The sequence below is a fragment of the Hyaena hyaena genome, unplaced genomic scaffold (genome assembly GCF_003009895.1).
Source record: "Hyaena hyaena isolate Hyena2069 unplaced genomic scaffold, ASM300989v1 scaffold_885, whole genome shotgun sequence".
Classification (NCBI taxonomy): Eukaryota; Metazoa; Chordata; class Mammalia; order Carnivora; family Hyaenidae; genus Hyaena; species Hyaena hyaena.
Window position 1 is genome coordinate 627793 of NW_024081518.1, and position 22346 is coordinate 650138.

The 22346-nt window shown below is 38.9% G+C and overlaps 1 protein-coding gene across 1 annotated transcript in view; it reads left to right on the forward strand.

Moving 5' to 3' along the window:
- The window catches only part of UNC5D (unc-5 netrin receptor D), a 255875-nt gene that overhangs the window by 122156 nt on the left and 111373 nt on the right, over window positions 1–22346 (forward strand). The window lies entirely within an intron of this gene.

The following is a 22346-nucleotide window of genomic DNA, read 5'->3' on the forward strand; positions in this document are numbered from 1 at the left end:
GTATGATTTTCTCACTCTCTCACAAGACAGATTTTCTAGTCTGGGACTCCTGAGTGGACCCCAGCCCTGATCTCAAGGCAGGTCTGTTCTAAGAGGGTGCATTCACCTTATTTCCAGCTCCGGATTCTGTGGCCAAGGACACATTGTTGCCAATGTTATCTTCTCATAGGAAATAGGACAATGGGCTGCAAAGCACATTTTCTGCTGTCAGGACTGATTACTCTCATAAACATGTATCAATTCCAGCACTGTCTGTATGGACTGAATAGGATGTGTGTTTCTTTGAGTCTCTTGCTTTTAGCAGAATCAAAAAAGAAACAAAAGCATAGAAGAAAATAAAACCGTACTCAATATGGACTGATTTCCGTGAAGCCTGCTTCTATAATAAGATGTGGTCTGGCAGCCCCATCTATAGTTAGAGTTACAGACTAGACTGGTAGAGGCAAGGCAGGCCCTGTGCTTTAGCGAAGCTGTAGCAGTTCATAAAGCAGACAATGCCCTCTGGTGATACTGCATTACCGCCAAGGTTGATAGGGATTGCAGATGTGTGGATGAGAAAATGAACAACCACACTCAGTCTGCGATTTGTACAAAAAATTCGAACTTAGAGGAGATAAGTCTTGGTTTAATGCAAAGGAAATGCTTATAAGGAAAGGGAAAGCCTCAGAAAGCTACAAGGTCCTGAAAATGGGAAGGGAAGATGCTAAACCCAGAGCAGGTAGCACAGAGCCCTCCCTCTCTAAACTTATCACACCTCCGCTGATATTTTCAAACAAGCAAATCCAGGCTAAAAATGAACAGCCCTGAAAAAGGAAACACAGTCCTAAATGGTTGGCAAGTTTGCTGTTACCATACACCTCCTTCAGGGCCTCATTGAGATTTACCTATTACTAACCATTGTATACGTATACACCTGGGTATGCTTGATACTGATATGTGCCGATATGGTAGTCAGGGAGGAGGCAGACAGCCAGCACATTCCTTGTCTTTAGGGAGCCCAGAGCCTCATCCAAAATGATTGATCTTTTTATCACCTCCCGGCCAGTCAGCCTTCCTGCCCTTATTCCAATTCATTGTACTCTAAAGACAAATCCAATCAGCTCACATTTTTGTTCTTCTTAAGCACTAGTCCGATTGACACTATTGATTGCAATGGCAGCTACAGGGCATTTTTGATGATTTTAGCCTTTTGGCCGAAGGTAACATGATATTCATGATAAGCTAAGAATCCACAGGAAAATAAGGGACCCTTTTTTCAGTAATCATGTCTGTCATGATCACTCAGGTGCTGGTGACGGCGACAGTGGTGATGCGGAGGGTGGAGTGTAGTGGGGTTAGGGTAAATATGTCTAGACGTGTGCAGAGAAAGACATGGAGGGAGAATGTTTTCAAAATCGGAGAAAGAATTTGATCCTAATTATTCCCAAATATAATGCCCTCATTTATATCCCACATACTATGGGACTTTGTGAAATGATTACAAAAAGTATTCAGTAGTTGTTTATTTTGATGTGTCCTACTTTACACTAGAAAAATGCAGATGAGAAGTGGCTGATTTAAAAATAAACAGTGGGGGTGCCTGGATGGCTCAGTCGGTTAAGTGTCCAACTTCAGCTCAGGTCATGATCTCACAGTTTGTGAGTTCGGGCTCTGTGTTGACAGCTCAGAGCCTGGAGCCTGCTTCAGATTCTGCGTCTCCTCTCTCTGCCCTTCCCCTGCTTGTGTTCTCCCTCTCTGAAAAATAAGTAAATAAACATTTGAAAATTAAAAATAAAATAAAATAATAAAATAAAATAAAGGGTAAAGAACCTTCTCCTATGTTTTCTTTTTTAACAAGAACACAGGTTTATAAACCAAAAACAACAGGCAATAAGAAAACAAGTCGTGACCACCAGCCAGATGTTGACCTTTTTTATTTTATACTGGTTACAGTTTTATCTTGTATCCAGAAAATGATTGATTGCTCTCTTCAAGGAGTGCTGACATTCTGGATATGGTATCTCTGATGTTTGTATACTTTGTTTATTGACTACAGTCAAAAGTCAGACGTATTTAAAGGGCAGAGTAGCCTCCTCTCAACTTAAGAATTATAAAGTTATTTTATGGTTTGACCTATAACATGATCACTACCAACGAAAGTCTACAGAGAATCATTGCTTTTACTGATGATGATTCTACAGCACCTGGTGTAAGCATACTTTATTTTTCTATCAAAAACCCTGATTGCTGCATGTTGCTGGGATGTTTGTTTAGCGTAATGAGTTCAGATGATTATTGAAAGCCACCAGTTCCAGAAAGTGTCCAACAGTGCAGAAAACATGTACAAAATAGGTACTTGACCTTGAAAATCTGGGACCTGTTGTCTTGGTTAAGGGTACAGGTTACCCAAGCTAGGAACTTCTGAATTGTGCACATTTCCTCAGGTCCTTCATTCACCCCCTCCTCTGATTTTCAATCACCACTACTTCTCAGGTGTATTTATTCTGTGTTGCATCTTCCCTGTCTTACCGAATGCCTCATTCAGGTCTCCATCATGTCCCTCCCTTGGTGGAATAGTAACTACCTATCTAGTGTTTCTAATCCAGCGTCACGTGGCCCCTTCCACATTGATACCAGAATGATATTTTTCTTTCTTTTTTTTTTTTAAATGTTTTATTTATTTCTAGGAGAGAGAGAGAGACAGTGTGAGCAGGGGAGGGTCAGAGAGAGAGGGAGTCACAGACTGAAACAGGCTCCAGGCTCTGAGCTGGCAGTCAGCACAGAGCCCGACGCGGAGCTCGAACCCACGAACCGCGAGATCATGACCTAAGCAAAAGTCGGACGCTTAACCGACTAAGCCACCCAGGCGCCCCCAGAATGATATTTTTCTTACCCAAACTCTTATGGTTAAAACCCATCAGTAGCTCCTTAGTGCCTTCAGGGTCGAGTTCAAATTCTTGGAGTGGCATGCAGGGCACGTATTCAACCTGCTGTTGTGTGGTTTCATCTTTTTGAACCATTGACTTTGCATCCTGAGTGAAGCCACCTGACCATCTGTCCTAGAATCTGCTACCATGTTACATTAATGTATTGCTTTACACGTGTACAAAAATCCCTTCATCCATACTTTATTTTCAAACTCCCAAGATCCCTGTGAGTAGGGGAAAATAGGGGCTGCTTTTTTCTTCTCATTTAACAGTGGAGTATCAGGGCATTAATTCCACACTGATTTAACAGGTAAGCACTCCACAGAATCAACTCCTGATAATCACAGATAATCAACTCCTGCATGTAGACTGTAGAATTTGTGAGTTATCTCTGGAGAAAGTACGATGTATATTTTTATGGTCTAGCATACTACTAGTCTTCTGAACCCTATATTCAGCTAATTCTTTAAGAACAATATACTCACTTAAGATACACATATGTACATTTATTTTTTCCAAAAATGACCCAATATTTCATTCCAAAGTAGATTATACCTCCCTTTTTCAACAGTTTTGATCATTTGATCATTGATTAATTTTGATAAGTAATATGGAAAGGTAGAATTTTTAAAGCAGATAAACCACTAAATATGTTATATACCGATATAAAATACACAATATACACATCATAGAACAATGACGGAGAGGAGAGAATTATAGATTAACCTGTACACTGCATAGGAAACAAATCTCTCTCCTAGTGATATTAATGGAATATTGTAGGCTCATTTGAGTACCAAAATTTAAATTAAAAAGGAAGGGAGAGAGTTATGGAATAGAGGTTGTTGAAAAATCTCATTTGAGATTTTTTGTTGATGTAGAAAAAAAAACATCACAAAGGCAATTTAGTTTATTTTTTAAACATTCCCTGTAGTGTTGTGAAGACCAAACAGCTTTGAGCTAGTTCATAAAAACCAGAATGCAAAGAAGAGAGGGATAAACTGGGAGAAACAAATAGGAAACCGTCCAATTTAATTGACTGGGCTGATTAAAATGGGAAACATAAATGCCCTCCCCAAATGAGAAAATGCTGGATGTGCAAAGTCTCTTCCTTGTGTATGTTTGGAATGTTTTGTAACCCATGAAACTACCTGTGTTATTTTTAAAAAAAAAATTGGAAGAACTCAATTTTGTTAATGAAATTGTATAGTTAACAAGTAAGCATGACCTGTAAAAGTAATATAATTTCATTTAAATTCTCTTCCATCGATTTAGAGGTTAGAATTTTAATGGAATGACTCACTAGCCATTATGTGCACCACGTAAGAATTGTGCAAAAATCACGGAGTTATCAAAAATAACCAGGTAGGGATCCCTATGAAGATAAAATGCGATGTGCGAGATAGTGCCTTAGCCTGCTAGCCATCTAGAAATGGATTGCTTTTTTAGTTAATGTAGTAGTTTGTGGCAGGGGGAAAGATATTGCAATTTAAGATAATTTGTTTACCTCTTACAGACCAGAAGCATTACAAACATTTTGAGGAACATAACTTGGTGTAATGAAAATAGCTTTTTTCTTTCTGTTAAAAGACATAACATAGATTGCAGAAAATAAGGTAAACTAGATTATGATAAAGCAACAACCAACCTAGAAATCTCAATAGCTTAAAACAACAAAGATTGATTTCTCTCTTGTGTTACGTGGCCGTCACATGTCATCTAGGAGCTCAGCATCATGATGCTCTTTCTGCAGTTCCAAGGTTAATGGAATAGCCATTCTCAAAAACACTGTGAGCTGTTGTGGCAGAGGGAGAAAGAGAAGCCAAAAGAGTTTCAACACAGGAAATTAAACACTCAGGCCTGAAACTGACAAGTGACTTCTACTGAGAACTCCTTGACCAGAACAAGTCACCTGAACTCACCAAACAAAAAACCATAATTGTAAGGTGAAACCATACTTGTAGAAGAGTAAGCCAGAAATTTTGTTGAATAGTTCATACTGAAAATTTCAGCAGTGTAGGTATTTATAAAGAAGAAAATGGGGCACCTGGATGGCTCAGCTGGTTGGTTAATCATCCAACTCTGTATTTCAGCTCAGGTTGTGATCTCAGGATCATGGGAGCAAGCTCCATGTTGGGCTCTGCACTGACAGCTCGGAACCTGCTTGGGTTTTCTCTCTCCACCCCTTGCCTCTCTTTAGCTCTCTCAAATAAATAAACTTAAAAAAAGAATATTTTGATCACTAAAAATTCTACCACGCAAATAACATTTGGTGAACTACCTTCCATTTATTTGAGTTTATTTATGAGAATTTCAAGAAATGCATTATTCTTTTTGATGGTTGCATAGTATTCCAGTGAATAAATGTTCATAATTGATTTAATCTGTTAGTGACCAATTAAATTGTTTCCAGTTTCTTCATTATTATAAATAAAGCTATAACTACCATCTTAGCACATATCTCTGGATTTTAACTGATGTTTATCCCACTGGAACCAGTGGAAATTTACATCAAATAATGTTAGTGTGCCCATTTTTGGTCAAAATGGCAAGATTGCCCCACAAAAAGAATGTACTAATTTAGACCATTACCTAAAATAAATGAAAACATTTATTTCTTTACAATTTTGACACCCCTGTATATCTTCAAGATTTGCCATGGTAATAAGCTAACAGTAATATTCTCATTTACATTATTAGATACTTTTTTATATGTTCTCCATTTATATTTTTCTCCTCTAATCTATTCAAGTTCTTATCTCATTTTCTGTTGGAATTCGTGTTTCCTATTGATTTTATTTTTTAATGTTTATTTATTTATTTTGAGAGAGAGAGAAAATCCCAAGCAGATTTTTGTGCTGTCAGCACAGAGCCTGATGTAGGACTCAGTCCAGCAAACTATAAGCTCATGACCTGAGCCAAAATCAAGAGTCAGATACTTAACCAATTGAGCCAACCAGACACCCCATCGTGTTTCCTATTGATTTTAGCATGACCCATGTAATGTTAGAAAGCAGGCTGATATTTATTCAGTACATACTGGTAAAATATACTATCCAGAATCCATTTTTATTGGATAGGCATCATGCTTTCCAAATTTCAGAAAGTATTTAGTATCTCCATTGATTTTAGCATAATAACATTGTGTCATATTTTTGAAACATATTTTTATGTTTATCTTTATGGCATTTTTTTAGATATGTTGAACTTCTAAATTTTAATAGTCAGTCTTTGTGGCTTTTGCTTTTATACCATGCAGGAAATCTGTTTCCAATCTAAAATCACCAGAATATTCACCCATGCTTTCTTGTGGTACTTTTGTGGCTTCTCTTACTACATTGGTAATATTTTGTATACCTGGGGTTTGTTTTTTCTAACATTAAAGTTAACTAAAGTTCTTTAGTTAACAATAAAGGAGGAGATTGGTGTTGAAATGGAGCCTGGAATTTTGCTATCCTCACCTTTTACTTCAGTGGTAATTTTTAAGTGCTACTTAAAACATTTTCTTTCTTGGTTTCTGTGATGCATCTATTTCTAATTTCTCTCTTACCTCAATATCAGCAACATATTTTTGCAGTCTCTTCTTCCCTTTTGTGATCTTAAAATGCTGCTTTTCTTCAGGGTTGTACCTTAACTCCCCTCCCCCCATCCACGCCCCACACCTTACACTTTCTGCTTGACTTTATATGTGCCTATAGGCTTGGATACAATTTATCCTGAAGCCTCTGAGGTAAATATGCCCTGGTCGACTATGTTGGTCTGAAGCTGAAGAGAGATCTGGGTTTCTGTTTATTTCAGGGATGCCTGGGTGCCTCAGCCAGTTAAGCATCCGACTTCGGCTCAGGTCATGATCTGGCAGTTCAAGAGTTTGAGCCCCACCTCAGGCTCTGTGCTGACAGCTCAGAGCCTGGAGCCTGATTCAGATTCTGTGTCTCCCTCTCTCTTTGCCCCTCTTCTGCTCACGCGCTAGCTCCCTCACTCTCTCTGAAAAATAAATATTAAAAAAAAATTTTTAATGGTTATTTCAATGCCTTATATGCATTGTAAACTTAACTGTATGTGTCACTGAGGTAATTATTTAAGTACTTAGCTTATTTTTCTGTTACCATGTTTGCTTGTCTGTTTCTTTATGATTTGAGAGTGCTCTTTGTATATTAGGACCAAGATGATATTCAGTCAATGCCTATCAGTATAAGCATCCAAAAATGACTTCTTTATCTAGTGTTCCTTATCCCATTTGTCCACGTCAGAAATACAGGTGCCAAAGTTTAACTGCCATCTCTTTAAGTCTTATATCAAATCAGTCACAAATTTCTATTCATTCTGTTTTCCCCCTTCCCTTCTTATCAGGGCTCTTACTGCATACCTGTCATAGTCTTCTAAGGATTTCTCTGCCCTAGCTTTGGTTGGCCCTCCTCATATCATATACTCTACATTATATCAAGAGTTTGCTTTTCAACATGAAATTATTATATCACCCACCCTCCCAAGTTTTTCAGTGAATCCCTATTTTCAGATAGTAAGGTTCAAATATTATAATGTCAAACATGTAAAGAAATCCTCTGCCTTTTTCTTACTTTTGCAAGAAAAAAAATTCCGAATCCAGTTTCACAGGTTGAACTTAACATATCTTTGAAGCACACAAAACTAGATGCTGAGTAGGCATCTGAATAGAAGAGGCTATAGCTCAAGGTCAGTGAACTGAAGGTACTGATTTGCAAATGTCCAGTGTATCTTCATGAAAGACACATGAGTCTGGTGATATGATATGGAAAGACATTGCACAGTGAGGTGTGGAGAGGGCCCTAATCCTGAGGGCGAAAACGAAAAAAAAAAAAAGAAAATGCAACACTTCATGTTTATATACAGAAGCCAACAAAAGAGACATGACAGGACTGACCAGAAGGATAGGAAGAGAGAACATGTGGCATTATAAAAAATAATAATTATGGAAGAGAAATCTCGAGACTGTTCTCATCCCTGGAAGTCAAGTAAGGATGCAAAACAGTGTGCATTCAGTGAATGTAGCAACTTGGAGAGATCACTGGGGGTCCTCGCAGGTGCAACTCCAGTGACTTGCTGGGGTGGCAGGAAGCCCATTTGCAATGTAATGACTTAAAAATGAATATTTGCCAAAGAATTCTAGAGAGGTGGCTACGAAAATCAAAAGAAGGAGTTTGTGTTTGTTGACTGATTGTTTAAGATGCTAGAATTTTGAGTATGTTCAAATATTTCAGTTCTTGACTGCTAATTTTTTTACTGTAAAAACTTACTTAAAGATGTCCCACTTGCCAGGTGGCATAAGAAGTGAAAGAGCCTAATGGGTGTGGGGGGGAAGGGGGGAGATGGGCATGGAGGAGGGCACTTGTGGGGATGAGCACTGGGTGTTATATGGAAACCAACTTGACAATAAACTATTTGTAAAATAAATAAATAATATGAAAGAGATAATAATGAACTTTCATTTAGTAAGAAACTCCATCAAATTAAGTAAATACAATTTGTAGTTTGAGGTCAACTCACTCCTGCCACATGCAATGCCTAAGAAGCAGAAATAATCGAATTCAATAGTATTATCAATGGCTCCAAAAATAAAAAATGAATTTGATTTATTTAATTGGTGGAGTGTAAAGAGAATAAAGTTAGTTGGTTCCTGTATTCAAAAAAAAAAAGAAGAAGAAGAAGAAGAAGAAGAAGAAGAAGTGAAAGAGCCTAGAATGGTATCTAATGCATAGCAGACCATGAGTACAAGTAAAATGTTATTAGTCTCTCTTCCCTTCTCTTCCTCTTTTCCCTCTAGCTCCCCTGGGCTCACCATCCTTTGTAACAGTACAACCCACTGTATGTAGTCACAGTAGAAATCCCTTTTTCTCTCTCTCTGTAATCTGCCCTCTCTTGAGTATCTCTTTAATGTTTGTTCCCCTAAGTGCTGGGCAAATTCTAATATATATGTATAATCTCAGCTGATTAGATTGAATTGCCTTTTCAGCTCTAAAATTTGGAGACCAAATCTATTGCCCTTTTTATAAAACAGGTTTGACTCTCCTGTAGTCTTTGTAGGTTGGCAGTGCTTAACAAGGCCATTTAGGAGTTCCATCATTTATGATGGGAATGCAGAGAGAAAAGAGTATTAATGGCAGTGGAGGGACCCTGGCAAAGCAGCACTACTTTTCTGCACAAAGAACTTTTGTTTGGAGCAGACGATGATAGGTGTAGGCACAGTTTTATTCCTAGTCAATATTTTGGAGAGACCACAATAGGTGATGGGGATTGCAGTCTAACATTGAAAAAGCACTAGTTGAAAACACTGATCTAGAGAAATTATCCATACAAGGCTTTAGACATTACAGTGGTGTTATTATATTAGGCATGATTTTTTTTTTCTTACAGCATGTTTTTTTTCTTCTTTCATAGTGTCTTTGTGGCTTTCAACTAAAAGGGAACTTGTATGGAGTGTATAGTAATCAAAAGATGAAAGATGAATGAGTGTAGAGCATTTTTTTTTAAAGCACTATTAACTCAGTGGCATCTACCTGGAATGTAGATGCACTTTGGTGATTTCATTTTGATAATGCTGTAGCTGGTCTCTGATAATTGCCTTCTGTAATTGGAACAAATTTATGATTATGCTAACTCATTCTCAGCCACCCAGTATATGGAAGCTGAGCTAATCCATACCTGTCCGTGCATTTCCTTTGTAGATCATAACATGATTAGCCTTTCACTGTGGCTGATGGGAACATTTTTATTCCGAGTAGACTTGATTTCTCAAATGGTGTGTATATATGTGTAAGCGATATGTGTTTGTGTATCTTTAACTGTATATAACTCAGATATCAGCTTTTGAAACCATTTTATGATATGAACATGTAAAGCCTTTTAATGCTTTATTTTTTTTAATTTAACACTTATTTATTTTTGAGAGAGACAGAGCATGAGTAGGGGAGGGGCAGAGAGAGGGAGACTCAGAATCTGAAACAGGCTCCAGGCTCCGAGCTGTCAGCACAGAGCCCAATGCAGGGCTCGAACCCACGAACTGCGAGATCATGACCTGGGCTGAATTCAGACGCTTAACTGACTAAGCCACACAGGCACCCCCTTAATGCTTTAATCCTTAAAAAGATGGTTATTTTCTCAGCACTTGAGTATATATTACACGGTAGCAAAGAACAGGAAAAGGGAACATTTGTTAATTACTATCTCCTAGCCACCACCTTTAAACCTTATTTACATACCAGAAATTATGGGAGGAAATGTGAATGCCGAAACAGTTTTGAATCTCTCTGAATGCCAACTCTTTGTAATCTTGTTAGAGAGTTCTTGGCATCCTAAAACAGTCCTTTAAAATGAAGTGGCACATTACACTATGTTTCTCATCACTCCTTGGGATATCACGCTTTGGAAATATCTTGTAGGTGTTGCTTCAACAAAAGGTTCAAACCCAGAATTCTTTCTTCCCTAGCAGATGTGAATGAGCAAAGGTAGAACTAGCAAAGAGTGGGATATATTGTACTATAGAAAACACAGCTGAAAAGCAAATGGCAGCATGTGCCTTCCCTTACAAATCACCTGCCCAATGTGTCCCCATTCTTCTATTGATGCCAAATGCTATTCAATGTTGTTTTCTGCCTCTGATATCATTTCTTGTAAATGTTTTACATTAATATACGCAAGGCTCATTCTTCCCTTGTGACAGTATTACAGTTTTAGTAAACAGTGGATCAGGGTGTTCACTTTCTCAGTGACAATTTACCTGTCAAAATGAATTTGAAAAAATAGCATGAGACTGTGTCCAACTTTCATAACTAAGAAGGGGAAGTTGAAGGACAATACTGATCTGACAGGAGACCTACAATGTCAGAACATGAAGCTTCATCATCAGAATCCCGGCTTCTACAGATGTACGCACATCTGTCTTTTCATTCAGCATCAATGAGTGCCATTCAATCTGTGATCATTAGGTTTCTATCATTTGCCTGGGTCTGCGGCTGTGTCTTCACAATTAAGCTGAGTCTCCGCTTCCTTTTGTGATGCATAATCAGATAAGTGGAGCTAAATTGAAGACACTGCAGCGTAGGTGGCTTTGGAATCAATCTATACAGCCTGGCAAGAAAAGGAAGACAAAGGGGAAAACCCAATAGTACTGTTATAAATAACTTGAAGGAAATCTTATCAAGGAGAAAGGGGAAGACAGGTGACATCTAATCTGAAAGTAGCAAAGCAAGTAATGGCCTAAACTAACCTTAGAAGACTGTTATGCTCCATTATGAGCTGAGGATGTCACTCTACACAACAGAGGAGTCCCAGTTAAGACTTATTTGAGAATGCTGGGTCAAATTGTGGGAAATGTTAAAGAGCGGTACTTTTATGTAGTCAGTGAAAGACGTAAGAAAACAATCAGTATTTTGTGGCAGAATAAGTATTTGAAGGCTGTGGTTCTGGTTCTACCATTTTCCCAGGATGTTCTATTAGGCAAATTCTATAACCTGTGGAATGGGAATAAAAGCTTTTCTTTGCCTACCTTGGAGATCTGAGGATCAAACGAAATATGTATTGGATCTCAGCATGTTCACTTGTGAATACAAAGACCATGACCAAGACCTCTGTGGGTTCCTGCCTTTTCTTTATGGTCACAAGATGGCTGTCATGTCTTTAGACTCCCATTCATGCCCAAACAGGGAAGAGGCCAGAAATACCTAGTCGTTTTCTCAGGAAAGTGAATGCTTTTCTACACGTCACCCAACTGACTTACATGCAGTTATGCCTTCTTAAATATTTTAAGGCTGCAGGCTGTATTGTCACAACCTGATTTCATGGACTGTGTGTTCCACTCACTTCTGCTCGTGGCCAAAAAAGCAAATAAAACACCAGATTGTTTTGAGAGGGCTAACCCTCACTTTTCATGAGTTATATATGTGGACAAATATTGAGTAATTTTTTGATGTCAAAATAATTCCAGCCACATTCTGGACATTCTGACCTACCTGTTAGTGAGTATAATATAAGCAGAATGGACACATTCAGATGAGAGCTGTCCTTTAAATCAGCACTCAAGGAGACAATACACTCTAACAGCGTGGCTTTTATCAAGAATATATTTGCAGCTCTTCCTTAGGAATGATCATTAAATCCTGAAATATATTTTCAAAGTCATCTTCATTGGTGCCAATCCCTTTAATTTGATGTAATTTTGCAAATAGCATATGGTCATTCTACCAAAATCTGGCAAATGATATGGATGACTGAGCACTATGTTTGCAGGCAAATCTGGGATTCCAATTCTGCCCTTGCCATTGACTACATATATCCCTCTGGGCAAGGTACTTAACATCGCTGTTTCTTTATCTGTAAAATGGAGGTGATGAAAATGTTGGTCATGTCATAGAGACCTTCTAAGGGTAATATCAACACATGTATAGTGTGAGAGATTGCACAATAAGTGCTAGGTTCATTGTTTTCAGCCTGGGAAATACTCATTGATGAAAACTCAGGATGTGACTTAAAGTAAATGAGAAATGTACTGGATAGACCAATTTCCTAAGATGTGGAAGTTCAGAGCCTTCCTTTTAGTTCCTGTGGAACTCTGTCATTACTTCTGCCTGCTCTATTCTCTTCCCACCTCTCTATCCTTAGAGGCCATCTCAATTTAGCTCCTTAATAGCTAGAACGAATTCCCCTGCTCTCTGTTCATTTTCTCACAGAAGTCACTATACTTGTTATTTTGTAAGATGGCAACCTCACAGAAAGTTTGAGAGGTTACAAAGAGAATAAAAGCATCAGAAGCTGCTACGAATTTCCTTGGCTCTGTGTCTCCTATACCCTAATGTAGTCTGTCTCTCCACCCTGTCCTATCGGACAAGGCTGCCCTCCCAAACCATCTTTAGTTGTAGTAGAGAGGAAAATAACATTGGTTACTCTTCTATAATTCATACTTTGGAGCAAATACCTGAAATTCAACATAAGACCACATGTAGCCGTTATCAGGTGGTACTCAGAATATATTTAAGAACTACACTAAAAATGTCTCTCTCTAAATCATATCTGTGCTCAGCCTTGGGATCTAAAATAAGGATATTCTTCTCTTTTGATACTACTCCATGATGTAGCTTGAAGTTTTATTGTATGTGTGTATTCTCGTCACATCAGTCTCTAAATTGGTAGGCACATCAGTTTGACCTAGAAAATGTGATCAGTAGGTGCCATTGAACATCCTCAGAAGAAGGTTCTATGAAGACATAAGGAAGCCCATTTGACAATAAATTATATTTTTTAAAAAATAAAATAAAGTCAAGTTAACATAAAAAAGGAACATTTAAAACATTGTTCATGTTCTTAATGAGAGTGTCACTGAGTCACATTGAAAGAACATGATCACACGCAATGAGTAGATGAATGGATAACCTTCAAAAGTCATAAATCTGAGATTACATCTATAATACATATGAGCAACTCAATTTCATAATCAGTCTAGCAAATCCTGAGAGAGATGCCTGGAATTGGAGAAAAGAAATACTCAGTAGTTGCTATCAACCAATGGTCCTCATTGACATTTTCTCTGGGATATGAAGGAAAAGTGTCAGGTTGATACTATCTAGAATTCAAAGGAGAAGAGGTTTGGGACCCTGTATGAGAAGAGAGCTTGCCTATTAAAATGGATTTTTTTTTTCTTTCTAGTCTAGTTTTGTTTTTTGGGTTTGTTTATTTTTTTTTACATTCTAAAAAGTTAATAACACTGCCTTCTCATTCTCTTATGGAATATTAAGAAGACGAACAGGAGCATTAGAATTCTAACATACTGTCTGAACTAAACAATTAAGTGTAAGGTTTATGTGTGTCTATACATAGATGTCTTTGACAAAGTTCAGAAGAGGTGAAATGTTAGGTCTCATGCAGCCATTTTCACCTGTAACCCAGGTCTCAAATAAGATAATCTCCCACAAAGCCTCAATCCATTACTCTTCCAAAAGAGGTCCTTTCACCATCCAATTACTCCTTGCTGCCTATTGTTGAGAACGTCTATAGGTTTGTCAATTACATACCTTCGGTCCCTGGCTAATCAGAATAACTCATCAGGAACCTGCTATCTGGTATGAAATCTAACTGTCTTTGATGGTCTGCTTTTCCGGATTTGTTTATAAACTGGAAAAAAAAATCTACAAATTGCAGGCCATCTGTACATAACACCATGCTAATAGATGTGGGCATCCTGCAAATCCATAAGCTCATTACCTCTAAGTAACTAGTTTCTTCACATAGTTCTAACTGGGATTATCCATCTAAGCCAAATAAGGAGAAGCATATGAGGAATTGTTTCTCTGAGGGGTGAATGCCTCCAATAACCTTCTGCATTGGTAAGCCTCTCTGTCAAGGAGATGACCTGTTAGCATGAGGTCATTTGACTTAGTGATACAAATGTCTCTTAGCCTCAAGGTAGTCAATGTATTGATCTCATAATGCTAATTTGAAAATTTGTGTTGCTTTTGTTAAGTGCATAATTAGGGCCTCCCAATGTTGGAAAGCTCTTGTAAAATAATCTTCTAACTCGATATTCATGCCCTTATGATACTTGTCAGACATTTCTCTGAGAAAGCCTTGAGACTGGCCTATGATACACATGAACCGTAACATGTTAAGACAATGAGGGAGGCAGATTTAATGAAATAGAATGAACGTTAGTGAAGGAGACTGAGCTCCTGTTTGTGGTAATGTTCACGAGGGGCCAGAAAGCTCATGCGTATCCGTGGAGAGGGAGTGAGTCTAGTTTGTGAGTATATTTTGTTTGGCCCTCACAATATATTTTGAGCCATTATGTAATAATCAAGAAATAATACATGAGTGGGGCATCCGGGTGGCTCAGTCAGTTGCATGTCTGACTACTGCTCAGGTCATGATCTCATGGTTCATAAATTGGAGCCCTGCATCCCTGCCTGGGATTCTCTCTCTCCATCCCTCTCTGCCCCTCTGCCCCTCTTTCAAAATAAATAAACTTTTTTAAAAATCTTAAGGAAAAAAAAAGAATACATTAGAATATACATCCCTGGTTTCTCCTGAAAATTTGGAGCCCTGGTTACACTGGTGGTGACAGTTTGAACCTGACTGGTGGCTGCACATTTGCGTGGGTCATGTAATCTACATTTTGTCATAAATGGCCACCATTTCCCAATACATCCTGACACTGAGGCGAAATACTTCAGAAATTTGAAGATTACCATGATACATTAAAAGTGAGAGTTTTTTTAATTTAATGTTTATTTATTTATTTAGGGGGGGGGCAGAGAGAAACGGAGACACTGAATCCAAAGTCTGAGCTGTCAGCATAGAGCCTGACGCAGGGCCAGAACCCACAAGCCATGAAATCATGACCTGAGCCAAAGTGGGACACTTAATCGATCGAGCCACTCAGGCAACCCAAAAGCAAGAGATTTTCAAGCAAAAATGAAGTCATTGTCATTTTTATTGCACTCATTGTTGTTTTATATTTTTGTAATACATGTCTCTACTTAAAGTGGGAAAACAAAGTGGGAAAAAAAGTGGGAGACAGAATGTGATAATATTTTTTTAAGACAAATGAGCATGAGCTCATCCCTTCGTGAAAATGAAGAACAGCCCCTTGTCCTTAATATGCAAGCAATGTGCATGGATGCCTTGTACCCAGGGCCACTTCCGTAATTTATGTTTCCTCCTTGGCCCCCAGGAACATTTGCGTTTGTAACTTCTGGTGTAGCGAATGCTTTTTCTATCTTATTTATTAAACTATTCTACATTTAGGAGCACTTAGCTCATCAAAAATGTTTTAGAATTTCTCTAAGTGACAAAAGCATAAATCCAAAAGCAATTTGTCATTTTTATAAGCCCAGAAAACACCAAACTGATTTCCTCATAAAGATCCTGCCGTCAGTTTAATGGATAAACTATTAGTTTACAGATAAAAAATGGGCCCACAATTCGAAGTCTACTAATGCACTCCTTCTTTATAGACATAATTGGATTGAGGGACCTCAGTCATGACACCATAAACACTGAGTACACCACAACCTGTATGCAACTATGATCCCTCATTCATCCTATGTCAGTGTTTTTCAAACTATGATCTGGGGAGACCCAGCAGCAGACCATTGTAAACATCCATTGTACATGTGGGTGGGTGTGTAGGGGGTAGATTGTATGGGGGCTTCAACTTATATGGTGATACAGGTGGTACACTGAACATCTATCTCTACAGGGCATGATTGTCATAGGGAAGGATATGAATGATCTCTCCTGGAGTTCTGCAAACAGTGACCCTGGGAATGGCCATGTTAAAGCAGCTTAGGGTCTGGGGCGCCTGGGTGGCTCAGTCATTTAAGCATCTGACTTTGGCTTGGGTCATGATCTCATAGTCTGTGGGTTCGAGCCCAGAGTTGGGCTCTATGCTGACAGCTCAGAGCCTAGAATCTGCTTCACATTCTGTGTCTCCCTCTCTCGCTGCTCCTCCCCTGCTCACTCTCTGTGTCTCTCTCAAAATAAAATAAAGACATAAAAAGAAAACATTTAAAGCAGCTTAGGGTCCCTCTCATCTGTGGCTCTACCCTTATTTCATCAGTTATAAGAAATCTCTTTATTTTTCATCTTGTGCTTTCAGATGAACATTAAACTGAGGAAATATTCCATGGTTAAATATAAATTTGAAAACCACTGTGCCACGTGGTAATTAAACGAGATTTTTTTTAAGCTAAAATGATTTTTTTTCAGATCACTACATAGCTTTTTGTTGAATGTACCACAATTAACCACTTGGAAGAAAAGAACTGTTACCTCTAGTGTTCTCCTAAAAGCCCTGTAAACACACTACATTTTCTCCCAATCATTTTTAAGTGTATGTATGTTTGTTTTAAAGTTTATGGTAACACTAAGCATATAATTTTGTGTTCTGACTCTTTCATTTATTAGGAGATTTATCTGTGTTTTCACTAGTTGAAATCATGACTTTTCATGTCTATATAACATTAAGTCATGTTTTTGAATCATGATTAATTTCAACAAAATTCCATTTGTTGTGTGGCTTTGGCATACATTTTTCTTTTTTCTTCTTCCCTCCCTTCCCCCCCCCTTCCTTTCTCCACCAAAAACAATTTATGGTGTTTAAATCCTCATTTGTACAGAGAGGGAGGGAGACAGACCATAAGAGACTTAAATACAGAGAACAGACTGAGGGTAGATGGGAGTGGTGCAGGGTAAGGAAGGTGGAAGATGGGTGATGGGCAGTGAAGAGGGCACTTGTTGGGATGAGCACTGGGTGTTGTATGTAAGTGATGAACTATGGGAATCTACCCCCAAAACCAAGAGTACACTGTACACATTGTATGTTAGCCAATTTGACAATAAATTACCTTAAGAATAAAAAAATAAAATTTACAATAATGAGAAAAAAGAAATAAATCCTCATCTGTAGGCCCAATACTTTTTTAGTGAATTCCTGGGATCATAATTACAAGAACATAAGGCATTACTATCTTTAAGTTTATCAGATGGAGGGATGCCTTGGTGGCTCAGTTGGCTAATCATCCAACTCTTGCTTTCACCTCAAGTCATGATTTCGAGGCTTCATGAATTTGAGCCCTGTTTAGGGCTTGGTGCTGACAACAGGGAGCCTGCTTGAGATTCTCTCTCTCCCTCTCTCTCCACCCCTCCCCCACTCATATTATCTCTGTCTCTGTCAAAATCGTTCAGTAAATAAACTTTAAAAAAAAGATTATCAGAGGGAGATAAATATTAGAAAGAAGATTGAAATGGACAGGGCAAGCAGTGGAGGCAGGGGAGGGGGGTGCTATAATAAAAAGGACTGTTAGTCAAGACCTACAGAAGTAACTTTGATCTGAGACCTGAATGGAAAGTGAGATTGTGCCATGCGGGTCCCTGTGGGAAAGACCTTCCAGGCAAAGGAATCAGCAGGTGTGAAGGCCCTGAGGTGGGAACTTGCTTTGAGCTTTCTAAGACATGAAGGATTTCAGTAGGGCTAGAGTAGAGTGAGCAGGGGTTACGTGGGGAATCTGAGGTGGAGAACTGAGTGGGGGGACAAACTGAGAAGGACTTTGTTAGCCTTGGTAAGGATTTGTGATTTTGTTCTAAGTGGGATTCAAGACCATTGAAAGATTTCAACCCAGAGAGTAACATGATCTTATCCTTTGGTAGAGTATCAACTGTGGAGGAAGAATTAAAGCAGCAGACAGCCCCGGTAGAGGCTATTGCTAACATCTTAGAAAGTGGATAATGGTAGACAGCAGTAGCAGAAAGATCCCAAGCTTTGCAGGTTCAGCAACGACCAAATCAGAAAAATAAAAACTGCGTGTATGTGTGTGTCTATGTATGTGTGTATAATTTTAATCTTTGGCATTTTGATAGGAAAACCTTCATTGCATTGGCTAACTTTATTAGTGATATAGGATATTTATTCAATTTCTAATTGCCTTATATTTTTTCCTTTATCTTTATGCTGTATTACCAAGGATGGAATATTATCATCGATGTAAGAGAGCTTGAGCTATTGAGATTAAGATTCCTTGGATCATATTTTATCCCTTCTACCAGACTTTCAGCAAATATTTTCCTAGCCTGTTGGCTATTTAATTTTGTGTATGGTTTATTTTTATATAAGTTTTCAATTTGAAGTCAAACTTCTACTTTGTGATGGTGGTTTAATTTACTCTGAGCTGAAATTCCTTCAGGAAGGCTTTCTTTGATGGGGTGTTTGGGTGGATTAGTCAGTTATGCATCCAACTTTGGCTTAGGTCATGATTTCAGGGTTGGTGAGTTTGAGCCCTGCATTGGGCTTTATGCTGACAGCTTAGAGCCTGGAGCCTGCTTTGGATTCTGTGTCTCCCTCTCTTTCTGCCCCTCCCCTACTTGTGCTCTGTCTCTCCCTCTCAAAGATAAACATTTTTTTTTTTTTTAAAGAAGGCTTTCTTTTATTTCCAGGTGCTGGGACTCCTTTGGTTTTGATCTCCAGAGCCCTTTCTGGCTGTTTACTCTCTAGAAATAATTTGCTTATGGGTCACATTTGCCTGACATACTGGCCAGCTGTTTGTGGGGAACTCTGGTAAATGAAGACATGGGTGGGAACATGAGGAAACAGCTTTCTAGGTGCCACAAATAGCAGGAGTAAGGCAGTTAGCAATCAGAAAATCAGGTAGTTTACACTCAAAACTTCTGTACTAGGATAGTAGAGTGGAACAGAAGCTCCCAGAACTACTTTAAGCAAACCAGATTGTTCCTTCCAGTGTCATAGCATGATGGTGATTTTAAAGGTCCATTCCTCTTGACCTTACAGTAAGAGTTTCATCCTAGATGTTGGTGACAGTGTTACTCCTGGCTCTTAATTTCTGTTGGTGATGTAGATTGACTTCTTTATTTCCATCTCACCCATTAACCGTAAGATCCATGTAAGAAGAGGCTATGCGGGTTCTGTTCATCTCACTTTACTGAACTCTCGAGGCCACCTCTGATATTCAGTGTGTGTCTGAATATTCATCAGGTAAATAAGTGAATGACTGTGAAATATGCAATATCCATGGGGAATGGAGGGCATTTTGTCACAGACTTGTGGTCAGGTGTGTATTAAAATCCATTCCACTGTCCTGCTTTGTTAGAGCAGTGCTTTTGGGCTCTTGGTCATTATTTGCACCTACCTGTACAGGCTGGAACATGGCAGCACCCTCCAGAAGCTCCTGAGGGTGGTAGACTTGCTTCTTTACTTCATGGATGGCCAAGTACCACATTCCTTTTTCATCCCCTCTTGATAGTAAAAGTTGTTCTTGAGACTTCTTTGGCTGTTTTGTGCCATTTGATTTCCTAAAACCCTCTTTGAGGGTTGCTTTTGTGTGTGTGTGTGTGTGTGTGTGTGTGTGTGTGTTTTAATTTTTAATGTTTTTTATTTATTTCTGCGAAAGAGAGAGACAGCATGAGCAGGGGTGGGTCAGAGAGAGAGGGAGACACAGAATCTGAAACAGGCTCCAGGCTCTGAGCTGGCTGTCAGCACAGAGCCTGACACGGAGCTCGAACCCATGAACCATGAGATCATGACCTGAGCCAAAGTTGGACGCTTAACCGACTGAGCCACCCAGGCGCCCCTGAGGGTTGCTTTGGATGATGATGATTTTGGGCACTCTAAACTCTCATTAATGGAGCAGTACTGAAGGTAAATTTGATTATAAAGAATGATATGTCTTCTTTTTTTTATTTTTAATGTTTGTTTATTTTTGAGAAAGAGAGAGACACACAGCACAAATGGGGGAAAGGCAGAGAGAGAAGGAGACACAGAATCTGAAGTGGGCTCCAGACTCCGAGCTGTCAGCCCAGAGCCCAATGCGAAGCTCAAACTCGGGAACCACTAGGTCATGACCTGAGCAGAACTCGGATGCTTAACTGACTGAGCCACCCAAGCGCCCCATAATAGGTTTTCTTATAAATAAATTCCTTTTTATTAGAGACCTACAACAAATTGTTGTATGACTGTTGCCCCTTGTTTACCGGTAAATTAGAATTCTTTAGATTTAAACAGAAATAAGGCTTCAATTTTTTTAATGTTTATTTTTGAGAGAGAGAGATTGAGAGCATGCACACATGAGCAGGGGTGGGGCAGAGAGAGAGGAGACAGAAGATCTGAAACAGGCTCTGCTGACATGAAAGAGCCTGATGTGGGGCTCAAACTCACGAACCGTGAGATCATGACCTGAGCCAAAGTCAGGCATTCGACCAACTGAGCCACCCAGGTGCCCAGGAATGAGGTATCTTATCCTAAAACCACCTTTCAATTATCTTCACCAGTGGTGGGCAGAGTATGATGCAATGGCCCCCAGTGCACATGCTTCTTTCTGTGTGATGTCTCTTTGGTGTAGTCACCGCTATTGCTTTCTCGGTTAAATTATGGCTTTGATGTGTCTGTTAAATGTCTATACATATGACATATGCTGGTAACTAGAGCTAAATGTTTGTTGTCAAATGAGATACATTTAGTGCTACTGAGATGGCACTAGAAAGTGGCGATGATGTTCAGATGTGAAAGCAGAGGACAGAATGAGGAAGGAAGGCAGTTTGTTCTGGGGTGAAACTGGCCTGCCTGATAAAATAGGGGCACTAAATGTGGAGCACCCCAGCTGGGGGAGGATGAGGATCTATGGGGCAATAGGTTCCATCTCTGTCTTCTCTCAATGCTCAAGGAAAGAAAAGGGTAGGATGACTGCCCCAATTAAACATCTCTGCAGAAAAAGCAAGTCCTTATGAATGTGGATTTGACCTGATAGGATCAGCCCGCCTATCTTTCTCCATAAAATTTTTCCTAGTCACCATTACTTTCCAATTATTTGACCCAGAAATAGTTCTCCTCCTACCTCTACCATGAGCTTCACAGACAAATAACCTGTCAACCATGCTTACCATAACACTTCTATTAATTTCACTATTAGCCACAAGTCTAGCCTATGAATGAACACAAAAAGGAATAGAATGGACTGAATATGATCATTAGTTTAAGTCAAAACAGATAGTGTTGACTCATTGGATTATGGTTAATACTATAATTATCAAATGTCTGTGGTGCATATCATTATCTTCCTGGCCTTCGTCATATCCTTTATAGGACTGCTAGTATACTGATCCCACCTAATGTCATTGCTTCTATGCCTAGAAGGCATGATATTATCTCTGTTTATCTTAATAACCATAGTAAACTTAAATAATCGCCTTATACTAGCCAGTATAACACCAGGGGTAAGATAAAAGTGGAACTAGAAAGAGGAAAACAGATTCTCCAGGATGATCTAGAGAAAATAAATCAGATGGAAGTGGCCTGTGCCCAGAGGGTGTTAGAAAACTACTCCCCCAGAAGAGAGGTTGGGCCTTAAATGTGCTGAGCATCTAACCCAATGTCTGTTGCATCATTGAAGGAGTAACACAATTGATTACCAAAGAAATGTATCTCCAAAACTAGAGAACACTGAGATTTGGATTTAATTGCCTGTGGTTGCCTCAATCTGTATTACATTGGCCTTTTATACATTATCACACCTTCCCTAAATTTTGTTCAAATGCAAACATTGACATGAAACCTTGTCTGACAACATAATATCCTCTCAGCACAAAGTACAAGTTCTGCATAGATGTGTTGATTTTGTGAGCTGCAGACCTGTTATAGACACATAGTCATTACCATCAGAGTTTGCAATACAATGAAATATAATGAAATGACCTAATTGTAGACACCTCTTTTTTCTCTTCCACCACGTTTCTTAAAAATGGGTCAAAGTCAGTAGGTATTTATGTTCTTTCCCTGCCTCCAGTTTATTAACTTGAGTGTTCATTTCCTGAATATACCAAATTTGCTAAATAAAAGGGATGGGATATGGAATAAAGGGGAAAAAGTCACTGTTGTTGCTCCAAAGTTTAGGAACATCTATCTCCCTCCCA